Genomic DNA, 24029 nt, shown 5'->3' with positions numbered 1-24029 from the left:
TGTGGACACCCTTCATCTGTCAACATTTCTGTCACGACGTAGGACCAAGCTGGATGGGGTCTGCTTCTCCTTTTGGTCTCTAGATGCCATACTCCTCTCCGAGGAGCCTAAAGATCACGACAGCCTTCCTAGCAATCCTCTGCTCATGTGCTCAGTATGTCCTCAACGGATGTTCGTGAAGCACAAATGTGTAAGCACAAACGTGCATCATCCCTCCCCCCAAAAAACAACCATTTGCCATCGAGTCGATCCTGACCCACGGCGACCCTGTGTGTGTCCGAGTAGAATTGCACCCCATAGGGTTTTCATGGTGGAAGAAGATTTGACCTGTCGGAAGCAGATCACCAGGCTTTCCTTCCAAGGTGCCTGTGGGTGGGTTCAAACTGCCAACCTTCAGGTTAGTAGCCGAGCTCTTAACTGTTTGCACCACCCAGGGGCTACCAGACAATTAAATAAAGGACGTACATTACCAAGAAAAACAAGTGTTATTTTCACAACGAATATTGAGTAAAATGAACAGTTGTATCAGATGAATTCAATTTGAAATGACTACTATGATATAAAGATTTTTTTTTTAAATCATTCCTGTTAACAAAGGCACAACGAAGCCCTGCTGAAGCCCTCCAGAGCAGGCAAAACAAAGAAAAAGGACGCTTTTCAAGTAAAATATGGAAGGTGTGCTCAGAGCTCCCCTAATTATATCTTGGAAGGGAAGCTTTGTCCTATTAACATTCAGGATCGTTTTTCACCAGCTCAGGTTACCCCCTTGAAGATTTTTAGGAAGTTTCATGATATGGAGACATTGTTTAAAAATTGGCTGCTTGACTTCTGCTAAGCAATCAGATACAGAGATCAGATCCGTTTCTGCCCACTTAGTTTGGAGCTTAGCTGGTTATCTCGGGCAAAATGAGTCTGCAACTTCAACTCGGACTTTTAAGAAGTGAGAAGGCTTAGCCTGCTTGTGTGTGTGGGTTTCACAAAGGATCCCCAAGGAAGCCTGGCTGCAGGCGTAGCTGACATATTCTGCGTTCATATCAGAGTATTTACAGAACAACAAATTGCGTTTTTGTTTTATAAACAGGAAGAAGGGGTGCTGGGAAATATACTTTTCTCCCATCCTTAGGTCATGTTCCTTTAAGTCATAAAACTCGAAAGGCAACTGTGGGCTACTCTTGCCCTACCCTGAAGGTTAAGCGTTTGATGGCTGAAAATATCATTAAAACTTATTGAAATGAAGTACACTTGGTTATGGACATGTTTGTATGCTGGGGCAGACTTTGGAGGCACATATTTTTATATGTGGGTCAAGATCTTAAGTCCCCCTCCTGTTTCAGAGCCAGGTCTTCATTCCTGGGGAAAGGAGTGTCTAGCAAGTAGGAATATATTATAAATCACATTTCTAGTGAGAATGACAAAGCTTAGTAACCCTTGCCTTAGGGAACCTGTCCAATTTGTCAGTTAAAATCCAGCCTTCTGATATAAAACGAGCCCATTCATGTTGTGTGAGGGTGAATTCCCCGCAGGAAGAATGTCTTCGGGGAGTTATCAACAATGCCGAGAACAGCAGTAATCTAGGTTGGAATGTGGGGACCTCGGTGTGGAAGGCTTCGGGCCGTTGCCTCAGTTTACCGCCCTGCCTGAAAGCACTCACCCACGAGGGGCCCTTCTTAGGCCCCCTGCCGGCACCAGCACGAGAGGATGGGAACGCAGGCTTCCACCCAGGGGAGCTCGTGCTGCTGAAAAGTATGACACAGGTGGGAATTTGTCGTTTTTACCAACGGGACACTGAAACTATCTAATGCAGGAAACCTAAACCAAGGTAAAAAGTATGTCATTGAAAGGAGAAGGTCGAGACAGCCCGCTTCTATCCGTATTTGGGTATGGATAGGCAGCCCTGGTGGCGCAGTGGTTAAGAGCTCAGCTGCTAACCAAGAGGTTGGCCGTTCAAACCCAGCAGCTGCTCCTTGGAAACCCTGTGGGGCGGTTCTGCTATGTCCTACGGGGTCACTGTGAGTCAGAATCGACTCGGTGGCAATGGGTTGTTTTTTTTTTTAGCTTGACTTTTGATTCTGAGATCTGTCATTTGATGATCCTGAAATATCTAAAGTTCTGGGAATGTGCTCAGTGGACCGCTTTGCCGACGGGCCTCATAGACAGCAAACGAAAACCCATCGCTGTGAAGGCGGCTCTGACTTAGGGCAACCCCGTGCGTTTCGGAGTAGGACTGCCCCACAGGGCGTTCTGGGCTGTACTCTCAACAGAAGCAGATTGCCAGGCCTTCCTCCCGCCGGGTGGGCTCTGAACATCAACTTGTAGGTTAGAGGGTTGTTGTTGTCAGTTGCCGTCGAGACTGTTCTGCCTCCTGGCGGCCCCACGTGGGCAGAGCAGAACTGCTCCACAGGGTTTTCAAGGCTGTGACCTTTTGGAAGCAGATCACCAGGCCACTCTTCCAAGGTGCCTCCTGGTGGGCTTGAACCTCCAACCTCTCAGTTAGTAGTCGAGGGCTTAACCTTGGTGCTACCCAGGGACCTAGCCATTTACAATTCAGGGTGCTAATTAAATTCACCATGTTGCATGACCATCACCACCATCAATTTCCAAAATGCTCTCACCGCCCGAAACCAAAGTTCTGTTCCCATTAGGCAATACCTCCCCCTCCGCCTCCCCCAGCCCCTGGTAACCGCTGATTTACCTTGGTCTCTCTGCACTTGCTCACTCTAGATCTTTTCACGTGAGTGGGATCATACACTACTTGTCCTCTTGTGTGGCTTCTTTCGCTCAGCACAACATTTCCAAGGCTCATCCATGCAGTGGCGTGCCTCCGAACTTCATTTCTCTTTACGACTGCATAGCATTCCGTTGTGTGTATACATATCACTTTCTCCTTATCCGTTCCTCTGTTGACAGCCCTGGAGTTGTTTCCACCTTTTGGCCCTGATGCCCCATCATGCACTGCTGAGTGCTCTGCAAACATCGGCCTGTTTAGACCCCACAGAAACCCTGTTCGGCTGGCAGCACCATGGACCCCATTTTATAGACGCTCAAGCCCGCGTCCAGGCTGCCACTTGTTGGGTCTGGGATTCCAGAGGCTCCCCGGGGCCCAGCACAGGGGACCTTCTTGGAGCATGTTAACGGACGTATGATTCTCCTAACTTATCCCCTCTCAGCAGAGGGAGACACCAGGGCACTGCCCATCAGCCGAGTATGAGCCTGGGTGGAGAACACTGGACCTTAAGAAGATTTTGGTTTTGGTCCCACCCCTGCTTCTCCTGGCTGTGTTTCTTCGGGTAGGTCAGTGAACCTCTCTGAAACGAAGGAGCAGCCCCTCTCTGCCTCTTCTGGGGTGAAGGTGCTCTGTGTCCCTCCGGGCCATGGGCAGAGGAGGGGCGTGGTGATGCTCTCTCCACTGGCTCTGCCGCCCTCCTGTACTCCGGGATTCCCTCCCAGCTCTTGGCCCCCATGAATGTCTGGTGGCCCTCAAAGCTAAGTGTGCTGCCACAAGGACAAAGCCCCTAGCTAACCTCATGGACTGCCCGAGGCCCCCGTTCTGGGACCCCCCAGGCTGCAAGCCCCCTTCTTTCAAAGGGGCGTCTCAGAGGGAAATCCAGACACCACCTTACAGCCAGCACCACCATGGCCCTCTTCTCACCCACTGCCCTCTGCCTCCCCATGCCAGCACCTGCCCTCCACTGAGGCAGCTTGGAGGACAGGCCCTCCAGGGCCCAAGCTTCCTGACTAGGGGCCCCAGAGTCCAAGAATCCATGTCGCTAACCTGGTCCTGAGGGCTGAGGCATTCCTGCCCCCGCCCACCCTGAGGAGACAGAAACCTCTGGGGTGTAAGGAGGGTGCAGCGGGCCAGTTGCCCCCCCAACACTGAGGTCGTGTTGGCCTCTGCTCCCCTGGCTGTTGTAACATTAGCAACCCTTAGAAGTCCACTCTGGCCCTGTGCTCAACAGGCCTTCCAGGCAGGTGCTGTGGCTGTCCCTGGGGCACAGAGAGGCGGAGCGACTCGCTCAGGTCACACAGCTAGGAGGTTGCAGCTGCTGGGCCTCCTGTAGGCAGATTGCACGCTCTGAGCCAGCATCTCTGCCACCCGAGGCCAGGCCCCCCAGGAGGGAAGGATCTTGGACACATTTCAGAGAGGGTGTTTGCAGCGCGGGGGCAGGACCAGGTGAAGGAGGGAGGGGTTCTGAGAAGGTGGTCTGGGGCAATGACGGGGGATAACCCGCTGAGGACAGGTCACTTCTCATAACCTCTGTGGCTGGTGGGGGCCGAGGAGAAAATGCTGGCTCACGGGGCCCAGCCAGGAGTAATAGGAAGCGGGCCCTCCCTGGTGTTGCAACAGGTCCTCCCTGGGGTGCCACCCTCCAGCCTTGGCCGGGCACCTGGCCGGCTCCTTCCCCCATTTGCATCAACGTACCTCAACACAGCCACTGCCACTGCCGTTCTCATCACCCCCTCCCAGCCCTACCCCATTCCCACGAAACCAGGGCACCGACAAAATTCGTGGGTCCCATCACGTGGATTTGCCTCTACTCAAACCTGTTTGCCAAACCAAATGGTGCTTTGTGATTAAGTCAAAGTATCCTTAATGCATTTTCCATTCTCTACAGAAACCACAGCCGCCAGTAAAGAAAAAAAAAAAAAACTCAAAACACACGAAGCACACTTCTCTTGCCTGGTTTGCCATTTTCTTTGATCCATTAAAATCCGAGAGCTCACCCTTCTTCGTTGCTAGAGTGTGAGGCAAAAGGGGGATAATGACCCATAAAGTGGCTGTCCGAGTGTTTGCTTTGCGATGAAAGAAAACGTTTGAGGACTCAGAATAAAGAAGGACTATATAAGTCTCTCCAGATCTCATCAATAATTATATTAATGAATTAATGATTGACTTGCATTTTATATGTCTATTTGCTTTACTATTCATAAGCATACATTGTTTCCTTAGTAACCCTGACATCAGACCAAACTTAATCTATCTGGGAATAAAGGACGCCCTCATTTTTTTTTTCTCAAGAGGAGCATACCACTTCCCTGGCTTCGCCCAGTGTTTACAAAAGGGAAAGTGATGAATTGATATATTCTCAAGGAGCCATTTTTCTTCTTTCCTTTCCTTCCCATTACCATTGAAATCTGACATCTGAAACACCTACTATATCAACATCTAATTCCACCACCTTCCTTCCCAACAATGCCTTTAGTATTAACCAAATACCATTGCTTTCAACAATGTGTATCATTTATTTATCCGTATGTGTGCCATCAACTCCAAACAAAAATGTGCATTTATTTTCTCGGTTGACTTTGAAAACTTTAGTAATCTCATTGCTCAGGAAAGCTCATTGCTCACGTACAGGACTGTGTCGTAGACTCAGTAAGTGCTCAGTTAGGGCTGGTTGATGAGGATGGAAGGTTCTGGATTTACTGAGTAAAAGCTCACTTATCCACAACAGCTCAGATGGCAGCAAGCCAAATTTCCTTGGTGCAAATACTTATAAAAGAATTTGGTCAAAGAGACAAACACAGATGGCTAAGAAGAGAATGAATATAGATTAAGACTCACGCCAACTCAACAAGATTTTCTTTGATCAGTCACTGTTACCGAAAATACTCTTGCGAGACAATTTTGTAATTTTCCCGTTTAGGGACAGTTTATAAAGGAAATAGAAGAGATGGGAAGGAAAACCACCTGCTGCGGAACAACTCAAAGGGAAGGTGGGTGTTTTCCAACAAGCAGAAAGCTGGGCGGCAGGAACAGCTTTTTCCCCGTATCAATGAGCATCTTTTAATTTTTATTACTGTCCCCTTTTCTGCGGTAGCTGCCTTATCTTGGATTGGAGAAACACTGATCACATTCAGGAGACCCTGGGTGGTGCAAACAGTTAAGCACTTGGCTGCTAACCCTGAGGTTGGAGGTTCAAGTCCACCCAGAGGTGCCTTAGAAGAAAGACCTGGTGATCTATTTCTGAAAAATGAGGGATTGGAAATTCCCCAGAGGACAGCTCTGCTCTGACCCCACGGGGTTGCCGTGAGCTGCAGGTGGCTTCACAGGAGCTGGTGACTGCATGGCGGGCAAGGCTGGACTCAGCGGTGAGGGCGGCTAGAAAAAGAGCCGTTTGCGTATTCAGTCAGCCAGATGAGGATGTCCCAGAACACAGCCCTGGGCCTTGGGAGCCCGCGGTGAGGGGGACAGAGACGTCCAGGCGGCAGCATGGAGGAGGGAGCGGTTCCTTCTGCCTGAAGGGTCCGGCGAGGCATCGCCTTACAGTGGTGAAGCCAGGCCTTGTGCAGGGAGACGGAGCAGGCGTTGTCTTACGGCAATTTTCAGATTCCAAAACTACCGCTTCCCGGGGCACATTAGAAAGTCCACTAAAGACAAATGGTTCACTAGTGTGTTGCCCCGTTCCCCCCACCCCCATGTTGGCTCCTCTTCCGGCAGCTGTAGACACCAATAAAGAGCCGACTTCTGAGATACACATTAGTCAGCTGGCCATAAGTATCTGGAATGGGAGTGTGGACCCTGCATCCAGAGGTTTAATATGATTGGAGTTACACAGCGAGAGAAAAGCAAGCTCAGCTGAGAATCACTCATGTCTCTGGTTACCAGGTGTGAGGGTTTCTGGTAAGTGGTGGGACCCTGAAGTATTAGGCTAGGAAAGTTAGAATCCTGTTAGTGGAACTGAGCCGGTCTGGGACTCAAACCACGAGAAACCACTCAAATTTTCCATTGTTTTACCAACCTGGCCCTGGCTTGTCTAAAGTTTGATCCAGGTTTTGAGGCACTGGTACTTTTTATGAACCTTGCTTGGCTTAAGTGTTTGTAGGGGAACTTGAAACCAACCAGTTGTGTCCCCTGCCATCTCATTTTCCAGTAAAAATTTGAGCAAGCCTTTTTATAAATTGCCCCCAGGTCAGGGCAGCTTACCTGCAGCTAGGTGCCTGGTGAACGGGCAGAGAGTAACAGTTGGCTCGAAACAGGGCCAACAACAATAATTGTGTTGTGTGGACGAAGAATATTGAATATCCCGTGGCCTGCCAAAAAATGGACAAATTAGTCTTAGAAGAAATACAACCAGAATGTTTCTTAGAAGCAAGGATGGCGAGACTCTGGCTGGCTTACTTTGGACATGTCGTCAGGAAAGACCAATCACTAGAGAAAAACTTCACGTTTGGTGAAGTGGGGGGTCAGTGAAAACAAGGGAAATCCTCAGTGACGTGGATTGAGACAACAGTCAAAACAATGGACTCAGACATGCCAACGATCATGGAGGCGGCATAGGACTGGACAACACCTTATTCTGTTATATACAAGGTCACCATCTTGATAGCAACCAACAGCAACAGAGACATGGAGGAACAAAAGTTTTGCCAGCCTATTCTAACAAAACACTACCTAACTCTCTCCCTGTCTGACCTGCGCCCGCTAAGCAAACAAGGAAGACTTCAGAAGCTCTTGGAGCCAACTGCTGCTTTGCTTCTAAACTTATTTTGTGGTTCTCCCCACTTCCCCTCGCACCTCTGCATCCTCTCTGAAAGATTGCAACGCCTGGTTGATCACATTCCGGAAGACTTACGGAGACAAGTCAAGGGCGCTTATTTAAGGCCGCCCAGTAAATGGTACAGTCCCCATCTTGCTGCTGTTCCTCTCTTTGGGTTAAATCCATGTATTTAGGGGATTTAAAAGTTTCTAGACAGCTTGTTCTGATGCACGCCTGGAGAAGATCGCTACGCTTCCCCAACCAGCAAAGGCTGTTTACAGCTGCTGTCTGCTCTGTGCTCAGTACCTACTGTAGACAGGACCACAGGTTTGCCCTGAAATGCAGCGAGAACGCACAGGCCCCAGGCCCAGAACAAGCCCCAGTCACTTACCTCTGCTTTTCTCGGGACCTTTTCTTTTTTCTTAAAGACCCAGTTATGCAAACTTCAACTGTAGTTTTAAAAAAGGAACGGCCCAATGCAAACAAATACCATAGTATCTTGATTAAAGGGGAAAACCCCATCCGAGAACATGCATTTTTCTTTTTCCCCCAAAAGTTTTGAGAGGCACTGGAGGAGCCCTGGTGGCCACCACCCGTCTTTCAGGGGAGGCTTGCATGTGGCTATGATGCGGAATATGACAACGAATAAGGAAGACTGAAGAAGAATTCATGCCTTTGAATTACAGTGCTGGCGAAGAATATTGAATACACCATGGACTGCCAGAGGAACGACCAAATCTATCTCGGAAGGAGCACAGCCAAAATGCTCCTTAGATACCAAGATGGCGAGTACTACATCTCATGTACTTTGGACGTGTTATCGGGAAGGATAGTCCCTGGAGAAGGATAAAGTAGAGGGTCAGCAAAAAAGCGGAAGACCCTCAACAAGATGGATTGACGCAGTGGCTGCAGCAACGGGCTCAAGCGTAACAGTTGTGAGGATGGCGCAGGTCTGGGCAGCGTTTCGTTCTGTCGTACGTAGGGTCACTGTGGGTGGGAACCCACTCAATGGCACCTCACATGATGCTGAACAGGTTTCAGCAGAGCTTCCAGACTAAGACGAACTAGGAAGAGAGGCCTGGTGATCTACTTCCAAAAAATCAGCCAGTGGAAACCCTATGGATCACAATGGCCTGATCCCATTGTGATTGGGGTCACCATGAGTCAGGGGTCTCCATGAGTCAGGGGTTGGCAGGACAGCAGCTACCAAATGAAACAAACAAAAAATTTGCAGAAAAGGAACCCAGAGCTCAGCAAGGCCCAGGGATTTGTCCCAGGTCATACAGCCAGCACAAGGCCAATTTGGAAATTAAACTCAAGTCTCTAAGACTTCAAAGCATACACAATTATTTTCCATTTTCAGCTCTTACAGCAATTTATTATGTAAGGGCATTAAGTACAAATGTAAATATAATCAACATGACTGCTTCTTCGAACGCCTGTTTCTCACCAGGGTTGCCTTTGGCCAAAGACAGATGACATTAGCAACACCTTGAGACACAGCCGCCCTTCAGGAATCTAAGGGAATCTTTCCTAATTCAAGGTCATGTTGTTCTTGTTAGGCGCTGTCAAGTCAGTTCTGACTCATAGCAAACCTATGTACAACAGAATGAAATACTGCCTGTCCTGTGCCATCCTCATAAACGTTGTTATGCTTGAGCCCATTGTCGCAGCCACTGTGTCGATCCACCTCGTTGAGGGTCTTCCTCTTTTCCGCTGACCCTGTACTTTGCCAAGCATGATACCCTTCTCCAGGGACTGATCCCTCCTGATAACATGTCCAAAGTATGTGAGACATAGTCTCATCACCCTTGCTTCTAAGGAGCATTATGGTTGTACTTCTTCCTAGGGTCATGAGGTCACAAAAAGATACTCCAATCCACCAGTGTGGCAATTTGTGTTATCAGACACTGACCCAGGAGGTGCTCACCTTGTGGGATGCCCTGTAGTTGTAGGATTTTGACTCTGGCTATGCTGCCTCCCCACCCTCATCCCCAGGGACCTGGTGCCCATGTGCCTGGCCAGGCTGATCCTGTGGCCACCTTTCTCCAGGGTAGCCTCAGTTAGTAGGAATCAGAGCTTACTGCTCCGCAAACCAGTGCTGAGCTGGCCCCTGCTGGTGTCTGAGGTATTTCTTGGCCCAGTCTCTCATCACGTCCTAGTTTCTGTGACTTTTATTTTCCAGGGTCGACCCTGAACTACACACTAAGGTAACTTCTTGAGACAAAGTTTCTGTGACTTTTATTTTCCAGGGTCGACCCTGAACTACACACTAAGGTAACTTCTTGAGACAAAACAATAGAAGTGCATTCTTGGTTTAAAGTTAGGTCATAATCTCAGGCTCTGTATCAGGCAGGAAAATAAACACTGGGCCACCCCACCCTCGCCGTGGAAGTGAACCTGAACACAACACCTCTCCTTTTGCAGCGCCTGTTGGAGGAATAACCATAAAAGCCAAACCCAGTGCCGTCGAGTCGATTCCGACTCATAGCAACCCTACAGGACAGAGTAGAACTGCCCCGTAGAGTTTCCAAGGAGCGGCTGGCGGATTTGAACTGCCGACCCTTGGGTTAGCAGCTGTAGCACTTAACCACTACGCCACCAGGGTTTCCTGGGGGGATAAGGAATCACTTTTAAGGCGGGGTTACCTAGAGGAAAATGAGACAATTTGCCCTTGACCCTCAAGGAAAAGATGAGATAGTACACTTTTCCAGTGGGGGCAGGGTATGGCTGGTGAGCGGTTTCTTCAGACCTTGGTCTGGTCTGATGGTGGAGGGTCACACCTGGGGCCGGCCACTCAGTGACCATGGACCTCCAGGCAAACTAGAGAGTCCTGGCTGCTTCTCCCCACACCGTCTCCTCCTCCTCTGCCTCTTCTGTCTCCGTTTTACTAATACTCACTTATTTCTTGTTCTGTTAATCACTGTAGACTGAATCTCACTTCTGGTCTCTGAACATTCTTTTCTCAGAGTACCCTGTTCTTGTTTTACAAATGCAGTACCGTGTCCAATCTCTCTAAGGATCCTAACTAGAGGTTCTTGTGGTTGTTTCTGAAGCTTTCTCCCATTCCTTTAATTCTGTTAGTTCAGGGATGATTTTTTCTGTTAGTTTACTTTGGTCCCAAATATTGGAGGCTTCCCTCAAATGCCTGCTTTTCCTTGGCCATTTCTCACATATTTTGTAAGGTAGTAACAAGCTGATTCAGAGCTCAGGATGGGGGGGGGCTAATAATTTTTCAGAAGCAGATCTCCAGACCTCTCTTCTGAGGCACCTCTTGGGGGGAAAGGGTGTTTCAGTTTGGAGCAACCAGGTATGCAGTGGCTTGCTAAATGTCGGTAAGATAGGAGGTTTTTTTTTGAGAAGGACTTTAAAAAAAATAATAGTTTGGGTTTTCAGTGAAAGTTTATACAGCAAATTAAGTTCCCATTGAACAATTATTACACAAATTACTCTGTGATATTGGTTACATTTTTTTTGTTTGGGGGCGGATGCCAGCTCACCTGGGGTTCTCGTTGGTGGCTGACTGTTCTAGAAACTGACTTTCGGGGTTATCTCAGACAGACTTGTACTCAAACCGTCCTTCCCCACAGAGCTCTGTGGGCTTGGGTAAGTCACTAAATCTAAGCCTCGGGTTTCTCATCTCTTGTTGGTAGCTGCTGTCGAGGCAGCCCCCGACTAATGGTGAGGCTGTATATGACGGGATTGGATCCTTGCGATCCATAGGGTTTTCATTGGCTGATATTTTAGAAATAGATTGCCAGGCCTTTCTTCCTACTTCTCCTCATAAAGAGATAAGGAGCCCTGGTGGCAAAATAATTAAGTAAAAATTTGGTGGTTCTAACTCACCAGCCACTCTGCCAGGGAAAGATGTGCCAGTCTGCTTCCATAGAGATCTGTAGTCTTGGAACCCTATGGGGCAGTTCTACTCTGTCCTATAGGGTTGCTATGAGTTGGAAGCTACTCAATGGCAATGGGTTTGGTTTTTTGGTTTGAGGGGAACTTGTTAGAAATGCAAATTCTCAGCATGGGTTCAAACCAGACTGAACAGGTTCAAAGCCCAGAATAATTCTAGTAGTTGCTGAGTGGCCCCTCTGCTCCCTCTGGTCTATGCAGCGATGGCAGTATCCAGGCCAGGGTGGGACTCATAGCCGTGCAGCTCACTAGTCATTGGACCACCACCACCATCAAGGGGAGACACCCCAGGTCTGCAGGACCCAGGGGACCCCGGTGCTCCAGGCTCCCGGTTCCTTTTATACAATGCCAAATCCCTTCTTTCTGGAGTTCTTCCTTTGTCTCCTGTACAGAGCCCCCCACAGACTCCTTCTCAGCCCTTCCTCAAGGACAAACCATGTGTTGTTCCCCCTAATTGCAATTTGCCTCATTTGCATGTGGCTTTTCTCATTATAATACCCGGGAACCTGCGGGGGCCATGTTGCCAGGCAACGGGGAGCAGCCTGCCCAGCTTGCTGGCTGTGGAGACCTGGAGCTTCCCCATCGGGGTCCAGCTGTGCTCCCGCCCCTGAGAAGGCAAAGAGCCTGCAGTTTTCCCCCAGCCTGGCTTGTCATGTCTGCTTGTCCACGAGATTTTGTGATCTTTACAGGTCCCCGGACTTGCTCGTTGTCATCGGGCTGACACGGAGTTTGCAGCCACACCTGACGCAGTGAGCCCCTTTCTCACCATGCCACCCCCTCTCCTGGGCCGCCTGGGGTGCCTGGGGTGCTGTCGTCGTTGTTAGATACCGTGAGCCGATCCCGCACCGTGGCGACCTCACGCGTGTCAGAGTGGAATTGTGCTTCCTAGGATTTTCAGTGACTGGTTTTTCAGAAGCAGATCACCAGGCCTGTCTTCCGAGGCCGCTCTGGGTAGCCTTGAACCTCCGATCTTTCAGCTAGCAGCCGAGCGTGTTAGCCATTTGCACCACCAGGGACTCCTGGGGAGGTTATAGTTTTTAGCCGCCGTCATGTCAATTCTGACTCGAGGCAACCCCATGTACGCAGGGTAGAACTGCTCCGTGGGGTTGTCAAGGCTGTGAGCTTTCAGAAGCAGGTCACCAGGCCTGTCTTCCGAGGCGCTTCTGGGTGGCTTGGAACTGCCAACCTTCTGGCTAGCAGTCGAGCACTTAGCTGTTTGTGCCCCCCAGGGGTGCTGAAGGAGGTGAGGGTGGCATCTCAGTCATGGTCACAGCAGGCACCTGTTGTCATTCTCCAGTGGGCCCCTGACACGCACCAGGGACTCAGTGCGTATGTGTCGAGTGTGGTTGTTGCATCATCAAGCCCCGCGAGTCCCATCTCCTGCTGTGTCTCAGGTCTGCTCGCCTCTCCCAGCACCCTTGGCCCTGGGGACTGCAAGTGGCTTCTTCAACTCCCTCTCCCTTCTCCCTCCATTAAAAGCATGTATTTTTAGAAAAACTGGAAGCTCAGGGGCATCTAATTGAATGCTGGATTAACTCTAAACCTTGGTTCCTGCCACACTGTGCTGACTGCGGCCATGAGTCAGGGAGTGCCCCTCTATCGTGTCCACACCCCTGTCGTCTATGTCACAGCTCAACAGGAGAACTGGCCGTGGAGGGCAGGCCTAAGAGACGGTTTGTTGTTGTTGTTGTAAGCTGCAGTTTGAGCCTGCCGCCGACTCGTGGTGACCCCATGTGCAATGGGATTGGACTGTTATGCTCCATAGGGTTTTTGGCCGTAGATCACCAGGCCTTTCTTCCTAGTCTTAGTCTGGAAGCTCTGCTGAAACCTGTTCAGCATCATAGCAACACACAAGCCCCCGCTGACAGACAGGTGGTAGCTGTGTACGAGGTACACTGGACGGGAATTGAACTCGGATCTCCCACATGGAAGGAGAGGATTCTACCCCTGAACCACTGCTGCCCTAGAAGATGGTTAAAAAGCCCATAAATAATCCTCTGGCCACCCTGAGCCAGGCGTCGCATGTGTTTCCCTGTAGTTATTAAGCAGCTGAATGGCTTAATTTTCTCTGCAGACCCTGTAGAGGAAGTGTGACTATATTATGGAATTAACTGAGTGTGGGCAGGGAAGAAGGTCATTTGTGAGAGATGAATTTCAGGTCAAGTTTTTTATGAACTCGAGCTAACACTTACCTGGCTAGTCTAGTCAGATGTGGTTGCCAGATGGCAGCCATGTGGACTTCTCGGAATTGTCAGCATCTGAGCCCAATGTCCATGACAGAGCAGGAGTGGGGCGGGGTGGGGAGGCCCCGGAGAAGAGCCTTTAGGACAACTGCTCAGAGCATAAATGCAGTCTGCCTCAAATGACTGCTACCTTGTAAGGCCACACTGCAAAAAGCAGACCCCATTAACACTTCAAGGGCAAATACAAACAAGAAAGAAATAAAAAGAAACGGTTAAGGCACTCAGCCGCTAACTGAAAGGTCTCAGGTTCAAGTCTACCCAGAAAGGTGCCTCAAAAGAAAGACCTGCCCATCTGCTTCCAAAAAATCAGCCACTGAAAACGTTACGGAGCACGGTTTTAGTGTGACACGCAAGGGGTTGCCATGAGTCGAAGTTGACTCAGTGGCAAGTGGTTTTTGTTGTTGTTGTTTGGTCTGTTTTTTCATTGCAGCTCAGCTTCTTACCTGCCTTGTGACCTTGGTCAAGTCACTCAACCTCCCCAAGGTGTCATCTTCTCACTGCTTGTACAGAACCTAGTAGATCCTCAGTAAGTATCAGTTCCTTTCACTCCTAAAATTATGGCTCAGACCCACCTCCATGGTTAAAATGTGGAAGAGCGTATAATAAATGATTTTATGACAACGGCTTGTGGTTGCACAGAAAGATAGCCATCTTGCCTTTAGGAAGCACCTAAACCAGGTACTGTCACCTGGCCAGGTACTGGCCAGACCAGGTACTGTCACCTGGCATCTCTATTTCCCATAACCACAGTGCACGGCACGTATTACTAACTCCACTTCATCTACCAGGCAGTAGACTCAGAGAGTTGACGTGGTCTGCCCAAACCCACACAGCTATTAAGTAAGTGACCATCTAAACTCAGGTTGACCTCACCCCCAAATCTGTGTGTTTTCCACTATAGCCATTTTTAACAACATACGTTGTGTCGTCCTAAAGGGACGGTGTGCATTTAACTAGCTGTGCCCCTAACAGCTCCGCTAGCACCACCTAAAAAAAAAAAAAAAATCAAAGACCCTTGCACACTAGTGCTCAGTGCAGCACTATGCACAACTGCCAAAAGGTGGAAACAACCTAAATGTCCACCAACAGACGAATGGATAAACAAAATGTGGTCCATCTGTATAGGAGAAGATGACTCCGCCATGAAGAAAAATGAAGTCCCGATAGGTGCCACCACATCGATGAACCTTGAAAACACTGTGCTGAGTGAAATACGTCAGTCACAAAAGGCCAAGTGTTGAACGGTCCCACTTATATGAAAGAGTAAATGTACCGAGACCAAAAATTCCCTGAGTGGTGCAAATTGTTAAGCACGTGACTACTAGCTGAAACGCTGGTGGCTCAGACCCACCCAGAGGCACCTCGGAAGAGAGGCCCAGTGATCCGTTTCCAAAAGCTCACAGCCTTGAAAACCCTACAGAGCAGTTCTACTCTGCACGCACGGGGTCACCATGAGTCGGAATCCACTCAGGAGTAACTAACCAGGCACAGCGACAACTAACCTAAAGGTTGGTGGTTGAAACCCATGAAGCGACGCTGCAGAAGAAGGGCCTGGTGATCTCTTGCCTAAAGCACAGCCAAGAGAACCCTATAAAATGGAGCGGTTCTACTCTGTAACACAGGGGGTCTCCATGAGTTGGGGGTGGGTTCCACAGCAGCTAACAGCAACAGCAACAGAGAACAAAGCTTATTAGTGGTTTCCGGGGGGAGAAGGCGGGGGAGAAGGGCGTCTTAGCTTAGGGGGCCGCTGAGTTGCTGACAACAGTGTGGAATCATTTGGAAAAGATCCTGGTCATCGTTGCCCAACACGATGAACATAATCAACGTCACTGAATTGTGCACGTGTGAAAACCGTTGAATTGGCAAGCGTTTTGCTTTATAAATATATATATAACAAAATATACACAGGGCCCTGGTGGTGCCGTGGTTAAAAGCTCAGCTGCTAATCAAAAGGTCAGCAGTTCAAATCCACCAGCCACTCTTGGAAACCCTACAGGGTAGTTCTACTCTGTCCTATAGGGTCTCTGTGAGTCGGAATTGACACGGCAGCAACGGGTTTATGTATATTTACCAAAATAAAAACAGGACTCTTTTAAAGATGCAACTCAGCCCCCACCAGCTGTGCTGGGAATGGAGTCGGGAACATGGTCACTACAGGCAGCAGTAGAGCAATTAATGCCACTGCAAACCATGTGATTTATTTTTTTGGTAAACATATTACTCCCGTCAGAAAGTGTGATTACTTAACTCAAAGCAGCCGCCACATGACTCTCACAATCTGTTTTGCTAAAGTTGGGTAGTTGACCTTTGACTCTTTCTTAAGTGGTTCCCAAGTCACTGTAGGGCTAGCTCTGGCCATGGAAACCCCACACCACAGCAGTTCACCAGGCACTCAGAGCCCAAACCGCTGGGTTTCTGGAAATGTTTCACAGAAGCAAACAGGCCTCACTGCAGTGTTTTCGTTGATTCGTTATATCCCGTTTCTTTGGAGGTTTTGGGGTTTGTTTTGTTTCAGCCGATCCAAGAAAAGAAAGTAGAGGGTGAGACCGACCCAGCGTGAGCAGAAACCTCCAGGCCACTCCCTGGCGATGAAATGTATGTGGCCGATGCACTCAGAGATAAGCAAGCCGCGTCAGGAGCGCCCACAGCGGTGGAAAAACACAGCGCCAACGCCAACTTGACCTCAGCTCTGTCAGCAAGCCTCAAGGCCGTGCAAAGAAGGGGCCGGAATTTTTCAATTTTACCTTTTAATTTAGCAAGTCATTGTTTTCAAAGCCACCGGCAGCTGTCATCTCTTTTTGTTTTGCTTTTTTTTTTTTTTCCCTACTTTTTTTTATACCTCTACCCTGAGTGGAGAGGCCTGGACAGAGCCAAGGCCTGAGGCTCCGAGGATGGAGCCGAGGCCTGAGGTCCTGAGGGTGGCAAGCCTCGGCCTCAGTGTCCGCATTTGTCCAGAGTGGCCAAGAAGACAGCACCTTCGTTGTGAGAGCGAGAGGTAATGCCTGTGGCCCTCAGCCGCGCTTGCCTCATGCAGGCCCTGCTCCTCAGGTTACTGTCGGTACTAAAAAGCACGCGGGACCTGACGGAGGCTTGGTTGGCTGTACACTGCCTGGGCCTGGCTTGGGGCTGGGTTGTCCTGTAGGGTAGAAAAGAAAATGATAACATAATCCTATTCTGAAGGAGCCAAAACCCATTGTGAAGACAGGACTTCACACAAATAAAACAGAAGACAAATGAGGCAGAAATAGTCTAGCCTGCAAAGGGTTTTCTATTAAGCATCTCGAAAATGAAAAAAATTCCATATTTGGCACCTAAATTCCTCAACTCTAGTAACCTCCAGAGGATGGAGCTCTGGTGGTGCAGTGGTTAAGCGCTCGGCTGCTAACTGAAAGGTCAGCTGTTTGAACCCGCCAGCTGCTCCGTGGGAGAAAGATGTGGCAGTCTGCTTCTGTGAAGATTACAGCCTTGGAGACCCTCTGGGGCAGTTCTACTCTGTCCTATAGGGTTGCTTTGAGTTGGAATTGAGGGACAGCAAGCGGTTTGGTTTTTTTTGGTTTCAGTAACCTCCAGACTTCTTCACCTGGTGACCACACCCACCTTCCCGTGTCTAATGTTAAGGAGAGGGGGGTGTGTCTGCAGGCATTTCACAGACGCCTGTTCCATCCGGGAGCCTTTGCCAAGGATGACTCAGGTGAACATGTTGTCACAGCGAGCTCCCAATCGCCCTGCTGTGATCCAGCTAGTACAGTCATGCCAGGTACTCATCTGGCCTCACCCGTTCAGCTTCCCAGAAAACTCCCCGGCTTGTCTACACTGGAATCAGATGGAGGCGAGGAGAGCAATGGCTCAGTCCCCTGCGGGAGGAGGAAGAGGAAAGGTGGAGAAAGAGGAGGGGGGCAGAGGAGGAGAACCCATTGGCGGGAATAGTAGGGCCAGGTACTGGGCTGGGGATGAGGAGTATGTCAGCAGCAAACAGATGGGCCTCTCTTCCAGGAGCTCACAGCCTAATGGAAGGGATACCCATTGCATTAACGACAACCAGAACCATTGTATTATTATGACACATTGTGGGAAGTTCCAGAAAGAAGGAAATGAAAAGTTAAGATGAAAGCTTATAAAAAACCCAGCTGCCATCGAGTTGACTCTGACTCCTGGCAACCCTACGCGTGTCACAGTAGAGCTGTGCTCCTTAGGATTTTCAATGGCTAAGTCTTTTCAGAAGCAGACTGCCAGGTCTTTCTTTCTAGTCTTAGTCTGGAAGCTCAGCTGAAACCTGTCCGCCATGGGTGACCCTGCTGGTATCTGAATACCGATGGCATAGCTTCCAGCATCACAGCAAAAAACAACCCCCTACTCTATGACAAACTGAAAGGCAGGACCAGGTAATGTTTCGTTCTGTTGTGCATGGGGTTGCTAGGAGTCAGAACTGACTCAATGGCACCTAACAACAACACAACCTAACAAGAGACCAGGGTTTCCAACACATAGGTCAGTTACATCAGATCACAAAATGGAGGACAACTGTGCAACACTGGGGATCCTGACCTAGCCAAGTTGACACGTATTTTGGGGGGACACAATTCAATCCATGACATCCACCATGCGGCAAGCTCTATGTTGGAAACTGAAAACATATCTCATTTCTTTTTGGTGAAGTGGGAAACCCTGTTTAGTTGAGACTGGCCTGGGTTTGAATCCTGCCTTGGCTGCCTACAAGCATGGTAAGAACTTTGCTTGGAATTCCTGTGTGGTACAAACGGTTAACATAGTCGGCTGCAAAGGAAAGTTGGGTGGTTCAAGTCCACCCAGACGCGCCTCAGAAGAAAGGCCTGGTGATCTGCTTCTAAAAGGCACAGCCATTGAAAACTCTGTGGAGCACAGTTCTACCCTGACACACAGGGAATCTCCATGAGTCAGAACTAACTCTATAGTAACTGGTTTTTTGTTTGTTTTTTGAAGAACATTCCATAATTGTTAGAACTCTGGTCTCCCTGTCCATCAAGTGGAGCTAATACCACTTGCCTTGGGGTGGGGCTCTAAGTTGAATGAGACAATGTGTGGAATATGCCCCGCAGGGCATTGGGTACATGGCTGGCCCTCATCAAATGGTAGCTGTTGCCCCTGTTCCAAATATCCATCCCCACCCTCAAGCTGGGACCCTTGTGTACACAATAAAAGGGGTGTTTCACCCTCCAGAGTTAACTCCTTGCTTTGTTTCTTGGCTTGTTCAGAACCTGCGTTAGGGAACAGAGTATTATTTATTAGGGTCCCGTTGAGACTCACACCAAGAAAACACCCAGAGGGTGTGTGGCCTGTCCCGATCTCCTCCTTATAGAGGAGATGACTTATAGAGAAGCTGAAAGCCAAGGCTGTTGTTGTTTTTTAAAGAACAAGTACGAATGTTTTAAAAACTATGTTAGGTGTCCTCTTAAAATTGAGATGGCAAGTGAAAGATGGCATGGCCCCCAGGGCTGACATGCAAATTTGCAAAGCATTTCACATGTTTGGTAACTGGGAGACCACAGAGTAACATCTTTAAATTGTGGAAGTGTTGGGGGGGAGGCATTCCTCAAAAATGAAGACTAAATAAAGACATTTTCAAACAACAACTAAGCAAATTTGTCACCAGCAAATCCACGCTACAAGAAATCTCAGAGGGAGGTGGAAAGAGGGAGTCTTAGCTTAGGGGGCATTGGGCTTCTAGTGACAGTGGTTGGATAATCTAGGAATGGACCTGGGGTGATGTGGGAATGGGACTGGGGTGACGTGGGAATGGACCTGGGGTGATCTGGGAATGGACCTGAGGTGATGTGGGAGTGGACCTGGGGTGACGTGGGAATGCACCTGGGGTTACGTGGGAATGGACCTGAGGTGACGTGGGAATGGACCTGGGGTGACGTGGGAATGGACCTGGGGTGACGTGGGAATGGACCTGGGGTGATGTGGGAATGGGACTGGGTGACGTGGGAATGGACCTGGGGTGATGTGGGAACGGGACTGGGGTGATGTGGGAACGGACCTGGGGTGATCTGGGAATGGACCTGGGGTGACATGGGAATGGACCTGAGGTAACGTGGGAATGGACCTGGGGTGACGTGGGAATGGACCTGGGGTGACGTGGGAATGGACCTGAGGTGACGTGGGAATGGACCTGGGGTGACGTGGGAATGGACCTGGGGTGACGTGGGAATGGACCTGGGGTGACGTGGGAATGCACCTGGGGTGACGTGGCAATGGACCTGCGGCGACGTGGGAATGGACCTGGGTGATGTGGGAATGGACCTGGGGTGACGTGGGAATGGACCTGGGGTGACGTGGGAATGGACCTGGGGTGACGTGGGAATGGACCTGGGGTGATCCGGGAATGGACCTCGAGTGATCTGGGAATGGACCTGGGGTGACGTGGGAATGGACCTGGGGTGACGTGGGAATGGACCTGGGGTGACGTGGGAATGGGACTGGGGTGATCCGGGAATGGACCTGGGGTGACATGGGAATGGACCTGGGGTGACGTGGGAATGGGACTGGGGTGATGTGGGAATGCACCTGGGGTGATGTGGGAATGGACCTGGGGTGATGTGGGAATGGACCTGGGGTGATGTGAGAATGGACCTGGGGTGATCTGGGAATGGACCTGGGGTGATCTGGGAATGGACCTGGGGTGATGTGGGAATGCACCTGGGGTGATGTGGGAATGCACCTGGGGTGACGTGGGAATGGACCTGGGGTGATCTGGGAATGGACCTGGGGTGATCTGGGAATGGACCTGGGGTGACGTGGGAATGGACCTGGGGTGATCTGGGAATGGACCTGAGGTGATGTGGGAATTGACCTGGGGATGGTTGGACATGAAGAACAGAACCAGTGTCAGTGTTGGACACGTGACAAACACTGAATTGGCAGTGTTTTGGTGTATACATATTGACCACAATGAAGCTATTAGAAAAAGAAAAATTCTAGAGGAAATTCGTCAGGTTGAAGGAAAATGACGCCCAGGTAGAAGCACCAAACTGCAGGAAGAAATGAAGAACACAGAAAAGGGTAAATATTGGATAAATATAAAAGAATATTAATTAGTTAAAGCAATAATAAGTAAATAAATACTAAAATGCATGATCTCAATGACATAAAGTGCAGGAGAGAGATAAATAGAGTCGTGGAATATTTACCCAAATAGACCATGTGCTGGGCCCTAGAGGAAGTCTCAACAAATTTCAAAGGGCAGAAGTCACACAGTTTTCTCTGACCACAGCACAATTAAACAAGGAATTAATAACAGGAAGATAACTGGAGAATCCCCACGGGTTTGGAAATTAAGCAACACACTTCTGAATAACCCATGGGCCAAAGAAGTCACAATGAAAGTTAGAAAATATTTTGAACTAAACGATAAATGAAAATAAATATATTGAAACTTGTGGAAAGCTGCTAAAGAAGTGCTTAGATGGAATTCTTTAGCTTTAAATGCACGTATTAGAAAATAAGAAGGTTGACCATCAACGATCTAAGCTTCTGTCTCATGAAGCTAGGGAAAAATCTGTAAATTAAACCTAAAGAAAGTCAAAGGTAAGAGTAGCAATCAATGAACTGTAGAGCAGATATACATCAGAGAAAATTAACAAAGCCAAGTCACACTTTGAAAAGAGTAATAAAATTGATAATCCCATTGTCTTACTTATCTAGTGCTGCTATAACAGAAATACCACAAGTGGATGGTTTTAACAAACAGAAATTTATTATCTCACAGTTTAGGAGGCTAGAAGTCCAAATTCAGGGCGCCAGCTCCCAGGGAAGCCTTTCTCTCTCTGTCAGCTTTGGGGGTAGGTCTTTGTTATCAGTCTTCTGGTCTAGGAGCTTCTCAGGTGCAGGGACATTGGGTCCAAAGGATGTGCTCCACTCCCAGACCTTCTTTCTTGGTGGTAGAAGATCCCCTTCAACTCTGCTCACTTCTCTTTTATAGCTCAAAAGAGATTGACTCAAGACATCACCTAATCTTGTAGATTAAGTCCTGCCTCATTAATATAACTGCCTCTTTTTTTTTAATCCTGCTTTATTACCATCATGGAGGTTAGGACTTAGAAAACATAGGATAATTACATAAGATCACAAAATGGAGGACAACCACATGACGTGACCTAGTCAAGTTGACACACAGTCTTGAGGGACACAATTCAATCCATAACACCTATTATTAAGTCTGATCAAGGAACAAAAAATTGAAAAAAGTTCACATTTTTTTTTCACTCCAAAATCAGAAATAAGAAGGGGCCATCACTACAGATACTAATGGTAATTTAAATGTAATAACTGGATATTGTGAAGAACTTTATGCCAGTAAAGGTGAAAACCTGGATGAAATGCATATATTCTTTAAAAACTACAATTTGGCAAAACTAATACAAGAAACAGAAAATCAAATAATCCTATACAGTTAAAAAATAATTAAATATGTAATTAAAAGCTCTCACAAAGAAAACTCCAGGCCCAGATGTCTTCGCTGGTAATTTTCTAAATATTGTTTTTCCTTTTTTATTTTTATTTTAATTATTGTGCTTTAGATGAAGATTTGCAGAGCAAATTAGTTTCTCATTAAACAATTAATATAATGTTTTGCGACACTGGTTGCCAACCCTCTGAGGTGTCAACACTCTCCCCTTCCCAACCTTGGGTTTCCCGTTTCCATTCATCCAGCTTTCCTGTCCCCGCCACCTTCTTGTTCTTGCCCCTTGGGCTGGTGTGCCCATTTAGTCTCGTGTGCATGGCTGAGCTACGTGTATTATTACTTATTTTATGGGTCTGTCTAATCTTTGGCTGAAGGATGAACCTCAGGAGTGACTTCAGTACTGAGTTTAAAGGGTGCCTGGGGGCCATAGTCTTGGGGCTTCTCCAGTCTCTGTCAGACCAGTAACTCTGTTCTTCTTTTGTGAGTTAGAATTTTGTTCTACATTTTTCTGCCTGTCTGTCTAGGACCCTCTATTGTGACCCCTATCAGAGCAGTCAGTGTTGGTAGCTGGGCACCATCTAGTTGTGCTGGATTCAGTCTGGTAGAGGCTGTGATAGTTGCGGTCTGTCATGGGTTGAATTATGTCCCCCCAAAAATGGGTATATCAATTTGGTTGAGCCATGATTCCCAGTATTGTGTAGTTGTCCTCTAATTTGTGATTGTAATTTTATGTTAGAGGGTTAGTTGGGATTGTAACACCCTTACTAAGGTCACATCTCTGATCCAATGTACATGAAGTTTCCCTGGAGTGTGGCCGGCACCACCTTTTATATTACAAGAGATAAAAGGAAAGGGAAGCAAGCAGAGAGTTGGGGATCTCATACCAGAAAGAAAGCAGTGCCAGGAGCAGAGTGCTTCCTTTGGACCTGGGGTCCCTGCGTGGAGAAGCTCCTAGTCTGAGAGAAGATTAGTGAGAAGGCAACAGAAGAGAAAGCATTCCCCCGGAGCTGATGCCCTGAATTTGGACTTTTAGCATACTTTACAGTGAAGAAATAAATTTGTTTGTTGAAGTCATCCACTTGTGGTAGCACCAGATGACTAAGACACGGTCCGTTAGAATTTTCTAAATATTTAAAGGAAGAAATAATACCCTTCTCACACAAATTCTTATAGAGAATAGAAAGAGAGAACACCTCCCAACTCATTTTATGAGGCCAGCAAAACGCTGACATTAAAGCTCGATAAAGACATTAAAATAAAATTACAGGCTTATATTTCTCATGAATATTGTCATGGACTGAATTGTGTTCCCCCAAAAATCTGTGTATCAATTTGTCTGGGCCATGATTCCCATGTTGTGGGACTGTCCACCACTTTGTCATCTGATGTGATTTTCCTATGTGTTGTAAATCCTGCCTCTGTGAAGTTAATGAGGAGGGAGGGGCAGCAGCTGTGTTGATGAAGCAGGACTCAATCTACAGGCTTGAGCTGGTTTCTTCTGGGATATGAAAGAGAGAAACGAGCAGAGAGACAGGGGACCTCATACCACCAAGAAAGCAGTGATAGGAGCAGAGCATGTCCTTTGGACCTGGGGTTCCTGCATGGAGAAGCTTCTAGTGAGGGGAAGACTGATGACAAGGACCTTTCTCCAGAGCTGACAGAGAAAGTCTTTCCCTGGAGCTGATGCCCTGAATTTGGACTTCCAGCCTATTACTGTGAGGAAATAAATTTCTCTTTGTTAAAGCCATCAACTTGTGGCACTTCTGTTACAGCAGCACTAGATAACTAAGACAAATATAGATGAAAATATTTAAACAGAACATTAGCAAATCAAATCCATAAATATATTAAAAGGATAATACTTCATGACCAAGCAGGGTTTATTCCAGAAATGCAAGGTTGGTTTAACATTTGAAAATCGATCAGTGCAATTTACCCTATAACAGAATAAAG

Source organism: Elephas maximus, chromosome 4, assembly GCF_024166365.1.
Source record: "Elephas maximus indicus isolate mEleMax1 chromosome 4, mEleMax1 primary haplotype, whole genome shotgun sequence".
Taxonomy (NCBI): domain Eukaryota; kingdom Metazoa; phylum Chordata; class Mammalia; order Proboscidea; family Elephantidae; genus Elephas; species Elephas maximus.
Note: the sequence above shows the minus strand (reverse complement) of the source record.